Genomic DNA, 6,000 nt, shown 5'->3' on the forward strand with positions numbered 1-6,000 from the left:
AAATTTTAATAATAAAAATTTTATTTTTTATTCATCAACTTTTAAAATGTGCATTTTTAATGTTGCTCTAGTTATAATATTTTTATATGTTCTAATTATAATAATTTTATTAGGTATTGTTTACTATTGCTATTTAGTGTTAAATAATTTTTAAAAATGAGTATAGTTTAAAACAGACATGTCAAAGTCGCATGATGTATCGGAGCTTTTTCCCCATTGCTGGCAATGGGGTGGGGGTGGTTTATAAAAAGTGTAATATAGGGGTCTGGTTGGGGGAATGTCATTAACGAAATTTGAATTTTTAATCTTTTATTTCACTATCAGTACTTACTGAGTGTTAATATTAGTTTAAGAAATGAAGGGTCAAGGGGGAACCATTGTTGGGCTAAACTTAGGGCATTAGTGGGCCTTAATCTGGTCCTGAACTTAACATTTGAAAGCAGGCATGAATTCATATTTTTCATATCTGATGGGACCAAAGACTTTGAAAACATGACTTAACACTTTGATATTTACAATGGTTTTGTTACTTCATTTGAATAGTTTACTATGTTTAGCAATTTACACTACATCCTATGATTAATTGTTTAATTATTTCAATTAAACTAAACTAAATACCAGGGAAAGCAATGGGAAGCTGAACTATGAAATTGGATTCCATATTGCCTTTTACAAAGCTGCTTTCTTATCATAGGAGATTCTCTTACATACAATGGTAACTCTCCCCCCCCCCAAAAAAAATGGTGAGATTTTTATAGGAAAGAAAAGATAGAAACCAACTTCCATTTCCAGGTCCAAAGATATAACAAAAATGGCACATTAATTACATTCATTCAAATCTAGTTTTCCTACAGTTGTTGTCTATTTGACTTGCTTCTCTTTCTAAGTGACCCATATAGCCAGCCTAGAATAAGTTCAAGGATACGTGCAATATGAATAGCAAGAAGGAAGCTGATTATTAATATTGATCTGTAGCATTACGGAGATGTCTATTTCAGTAGAGCTCTATTTCCACCAGAATTCCTTATAGGGTCATTTTTTCTTCCTACCAGATAATTTATATAGAGCTAATAGATTCTCAAAGGTGAAACCCTCTGAGCTGAAAAAATAGAAATCAAAGGACTTCTACACAAAAAAGAAGACATTGAGAGTTACCAATCAACTATAAACTGGTTCTGACAAACTCTTGCTTCATAAAATTTGTCTAGATAATAGGTATAGTCTCTTTAAAAAAGCACTAGGGTAATTTTTTTTTAACTGGAAATTCTTGTCTGTGTATTCAAATGAAAAATGATCAGGAAGGGAGAGTGGATCAGTGGCAGATGTGAACAAAATTGTATTTTAAAGAGAACAAAATAATAGAAGAATGAGCAATGCAATTCCAAAATTAGATCTCAGCGTAAAGGGTACAGTTAAAACCTATTTCTTTCTATTTCTTAGAAAATCAGTATAGGGAAAAACTCCAATGAGCTAAACTAAATCCTGGAATATAACTTACAATTTTTGCTATGTTATTTTGATGTTATCCAGAATAATGATATATTTCCATTAAAGAAAAATGAACATTCAGAAAATCCATAAGACATAAAATTTCAAGAAGTCTCAGAAGAGCTTTGAAAGTCCTGATTGTTCTGTATCTCCTATTGAAATTGTTCATCGTCATGCTACACTTAGAAAAGTTATCTATCTTTGTTGATGATTAAGAATATAGCTCTTCATTAGTTAGATTTATATCCTGCTTTTTTTTAGATTGCCTTCCTTCACAGCAGGCATGTTCCCCCCAAATAACCCTTTGCAATAGATTGGATAACGACTGGATCAAAATCATATTTTAATTTTTCATGGCATAAGGAAGACTTGAACTTCCCAGTTATAGGTCAAAGCTTCAGCAACTACACAATACAAGCTTTATAAAGTAAATAGATTATTGTATGATTAAAGATGGGGAAAGTCAAAAGAGAGGCATTCAATATAAATTGCTCAAAGATGCAGATGGGAATGATGAATTAGGTTTTCAAAATTCCAGAATAAGTTAAATTGTTTTGAAACAGAAACACTCCTTATCCTGCACTGATGATCAAGAAAAAATTTAAAGGGGAATGATTAGGTGGAATAGTTAGGAAATTAGATTAGGACATTTGTCCACTTGTGAATTCTTATTCCCTTTTTCTTCCCAGCTAATCTACCAGGCAAATAAGAAACCACAGGAAAATTTCAAAAGTCAAATATGATCTGTGCTGCTTATCTGTGTCATATAATGTGGAACACCTGATAATGTTGGTTCCACAATGTAGGAGATGTACTTCAGCTTTGTATACATTAATATATAAATTGTACTCTTACAGGTTGTGAGATGCAAAGGACAGTATTCCATTCTTGACAATGACATTAGCCTACTAACAATTTTAGGACACATTAATATTGCATCTAATTCTATTTTTTTACAATTTGAGGTATCTTAACGCTATCTGTGGTACTACATCAGTTGGGCATTCAAACAATCTAATAACCTTTGGAAAATTTAATAATAAAGCACTTTGGATAATTCAGGTTTAGAACAGCAGAGAGAAACACCAAAATTCAAATCATGCTACAATAGGTTTTACAGCTGAAGTGCAATGCCTACGGGGTGCTTGAAATGCATGGAATGGCTGTTCTCCTTATGAATCCATCTACATGTCTAATGAATTGGTCTGGTTTAAGATTCACAATACAACTTTTGTGTTAAAAATCCAATCCAGCCTACGTTGAAATAAACTGATACCAGAAAGGACTAAGGCATGGCAAATGAATAGTAGTTAGAGAGTGAAGATATTAGTGAAGATTCTTTGGGAGCTGAATGTACATATAAAAGGATTGCATAGGAAATCAGCTTCAAGATAAGAATCCTTTATAAAAAGGAATATTTCATAGATTCAATGTGGCAATCAAAAGACAAACAATTGAAATAAAAAGTCTCCATGAGCTATCGTTTGATGTAAATGACAATGAAATGGATTCTTGCTATGTTCTGCCTATTTTCTGTGAACAAAACAAATTTCATTTTAAATGCTTCCTCTTTGTGCCCCAAGCTCCTTGACATGTCTAGCAATGTAAAAATCAGAAAAACATGTCATTGTCATCAGTTACACCCATTTTGACACTTCAAAGCTAGAATGCTAGCAAAAAACAAACCGCAAGCATGCAGATTTATTTAGATTCCATTCTCTAAACCGGTCTCAGCCCAAATGCTGTCAAACGGAGACCTCTGCTTTGACTCTGAGACAGAGGTTATTAACTGATCTTCAAAAAGTCTGGGAAAAAATAGGGCATCCCCAGAACAAAAGCTACATTTAAGTCATTTTACAATTTAATAATATTTAAATTAGATCTAACTAAATTGACACGGTGAAAAGGGTTTGTATCCAGGTATTTCCCTCTTTTCCACATTAAAAGTAGAATTTGGGAGGTTTGAAGGTAATGTATGGCCCTGTGTAGCCTTGGTCTAAAAAAATTCACATCACAGGAAGATAATGGAGAGATTTATATATTTGTGAGAGACTGTCAGATTACTTGGGGGGGGGGGGCGTCCATGGAAAAGGCACACTTCTGAGGTTCCACTAGATGGCAAGATTTGTAGAGAAATGGCACCTGCCATGTGTAGAGAAATGGCACCTTCCATCCTAACCAATCTAGTAGGATGGGTAGATTCTGTCAGGCAGATGCATTCCTGCAAATAACTTAATGTGGCTATCTGATGGGTGTATGTCAAATATCCATGCAAATTTTGGTGTGTGTGTGGGGGAGCAGGGTACATGGATTTTTTAGTTTGTTTTTATCACAAGACAGGTATGCTTCCTGGAAAACCAACAGAACAGAAAAATGGCTAAGTGGCTTCACTCTATCTAAGCATCTGACTGGGCTGTTGATGAGTAAAGAAAGAAGCAAAAATGCATAACTATATATAGTATGTCTGATAGAGTAGCAGTGGGCAGTAAATGTTGTAACCCCACTTCTTTATTAACTTTATGCAAAGCTTCAAGGGAAATCTTCTCTTTATGGTTTACTTTTACATCTGTGTGGTCTTAATGAGTTGCAGTAACACCTGAAGATTCATCCTCTGCCATGGGAGTTTATCAGGTGACTTTAGGCCACTACCTCATAGAGCACATGGAGGAATAGTGGGGCATAAAGCTAACAATAAATAAATATTGTTGAGAGAGAGGAAGGAGGGAGGGAGGGAGAGAGGGAGGGAGGGAGAGAGAGAGAGAGAATGTTTGATTGCTTTCTAATCAGATAATATTAATGGTTCTATGTATTATTCTAGCTTTTCTGATTACTTAATTTGTTCTGAAATAATTTTAAAGAACAAATATAATATACAGTTCACTCTTCTTAATTTCAAAATTCTAAAACTTGCAAGGCCTAATTCAACTATTTAGAAAAGTTTCTGCTTCTCCTTCAGTTATGATTTGATGGATAGATGGATGGCTGGACAGATAGATTAGACAGACAGACAGACAGAGAGCAATTCTACTATTAGTTGTTTTACTGTATCTGGTGGTATTAAAGCTTTAATGATAATTTGATTATAGAATAATTAGTGAACTGGAGAGAATTCCAGAAAAATAACAACAGAATAGAATAGACACACAGAGTATACATACTACATACATACACACAGTGTATATATACACACACATCTGTATATATTTTCTCATCTTTATTCTCATAACAGTTATGTAGGCATTACATTGTTATTCTGTTCAATTAGCTCCAGGTTAGAAACTTAAATCCTTGTTCCATGAGCCTACTGTTCCTTTAATCTGGTCCTATTTAGGTAAAAACGAAGCTAATGACCAAAATGTAGATTAATCTTTCTTTGTGTCATATGTACATATAAATTTTAAGCTCTGTGTTTATGTGTGTGTGTGCATAACATATTAGTACAAGCTATTTCTCAGTGCATTCCAAAATAAATAAAAGCTGTATTTAAGAAGACTCAGTGTAGATTTGCAGAAGTGATAAAACTTCTCTTTCTGAAGTAGAACAGAGACATCTAAAGGCAAAGAAGAGAATATGCTTAATTCACCCAGAATCAAAAATTCTGAGCAAATTATTTTGTTGAGAAAAGTGATAGCAGTTTGATACATTTTCTTTCTTTCTAGTTCTGTCATAACTTGGAACAACAGAAGCTTTAAGTTTTATTTATAGTGTTGGATTATTTTTATTTTATATTTACAATAAATTTAAGGAAAGATTGTACAGGCAGAAGCCATTTTATAAAAAGAAAAGGCTGGCTCTTGCCATTTGAAATAAATGGACGCATCATATCGCAAAATCTACGCATACTTGTAGTCTTCCACTTACACCACAACTGGCTCCAAAATCTTGGTTATTGAGTGAAGCAGACATTAAGCAATATACCATGTGACTGCTTTGCTGAACAATCACATAATCAGCTCTCCCAATTGTGGTTATTAAGCAGAGTGCCAGGGAGAAGACCTAGGGTCTGGTAGGGTGAGGAGAAAGCACAACAGGCCTCCTATCACACTCAGGAAGTCTGGGCGTCTGCCCACTGTTCCAGGAAAAAAACATTCTGAGAACTATGGCATTTGTTAGTATTTTTGCCAAATTTGAGGTTCGTTCCTCCACCTGAAGAATGCTGAAGAATTTATGGAAATGGTTTCAGTGTGCTAGAGGAATGAACCTCAAATCTGGTGAAAATGCTAGTGAACACCATCATCCTGGAGTGCTCAAACACTCACCTTCCTTAGCACCCCCCCCCCCCCGGCTGCCTTTGGAGCAGAAAACACTACCAAACAGCATTCTGAAAGCTCAAAACACTGCCTTTCCTACTTTTTTTTTTTTTTTTTTTGCCAGATTTGAGTTTCATTCCTCCACTGTGCTAGAGGATTTCCCCTCTCTTTGTGGAAGAGGAGCTTCAGTGAACTGGGGATGAACCTCAAATCCAACATCTGCTTAACATGCAATCATTTGTGCCAGATTCTCCAGTGACTT

This window comes from Crotalus tigris, unplaced genomic scaffold, assembly GCF_016545835.1.
Source record: "Crotalus tigris isolate CLP2741 ecotype Arizona unplaced genomic scaffold, ASM1654583v1 scf7180000017830.1249129, whole genome shotgun sequence".
Lineage (NCBI taxonomy): Eukaryota > Metazoa > Chordata > Lepidosauria > Squamata > Viperidae > Crotalus > Crotalus tigris.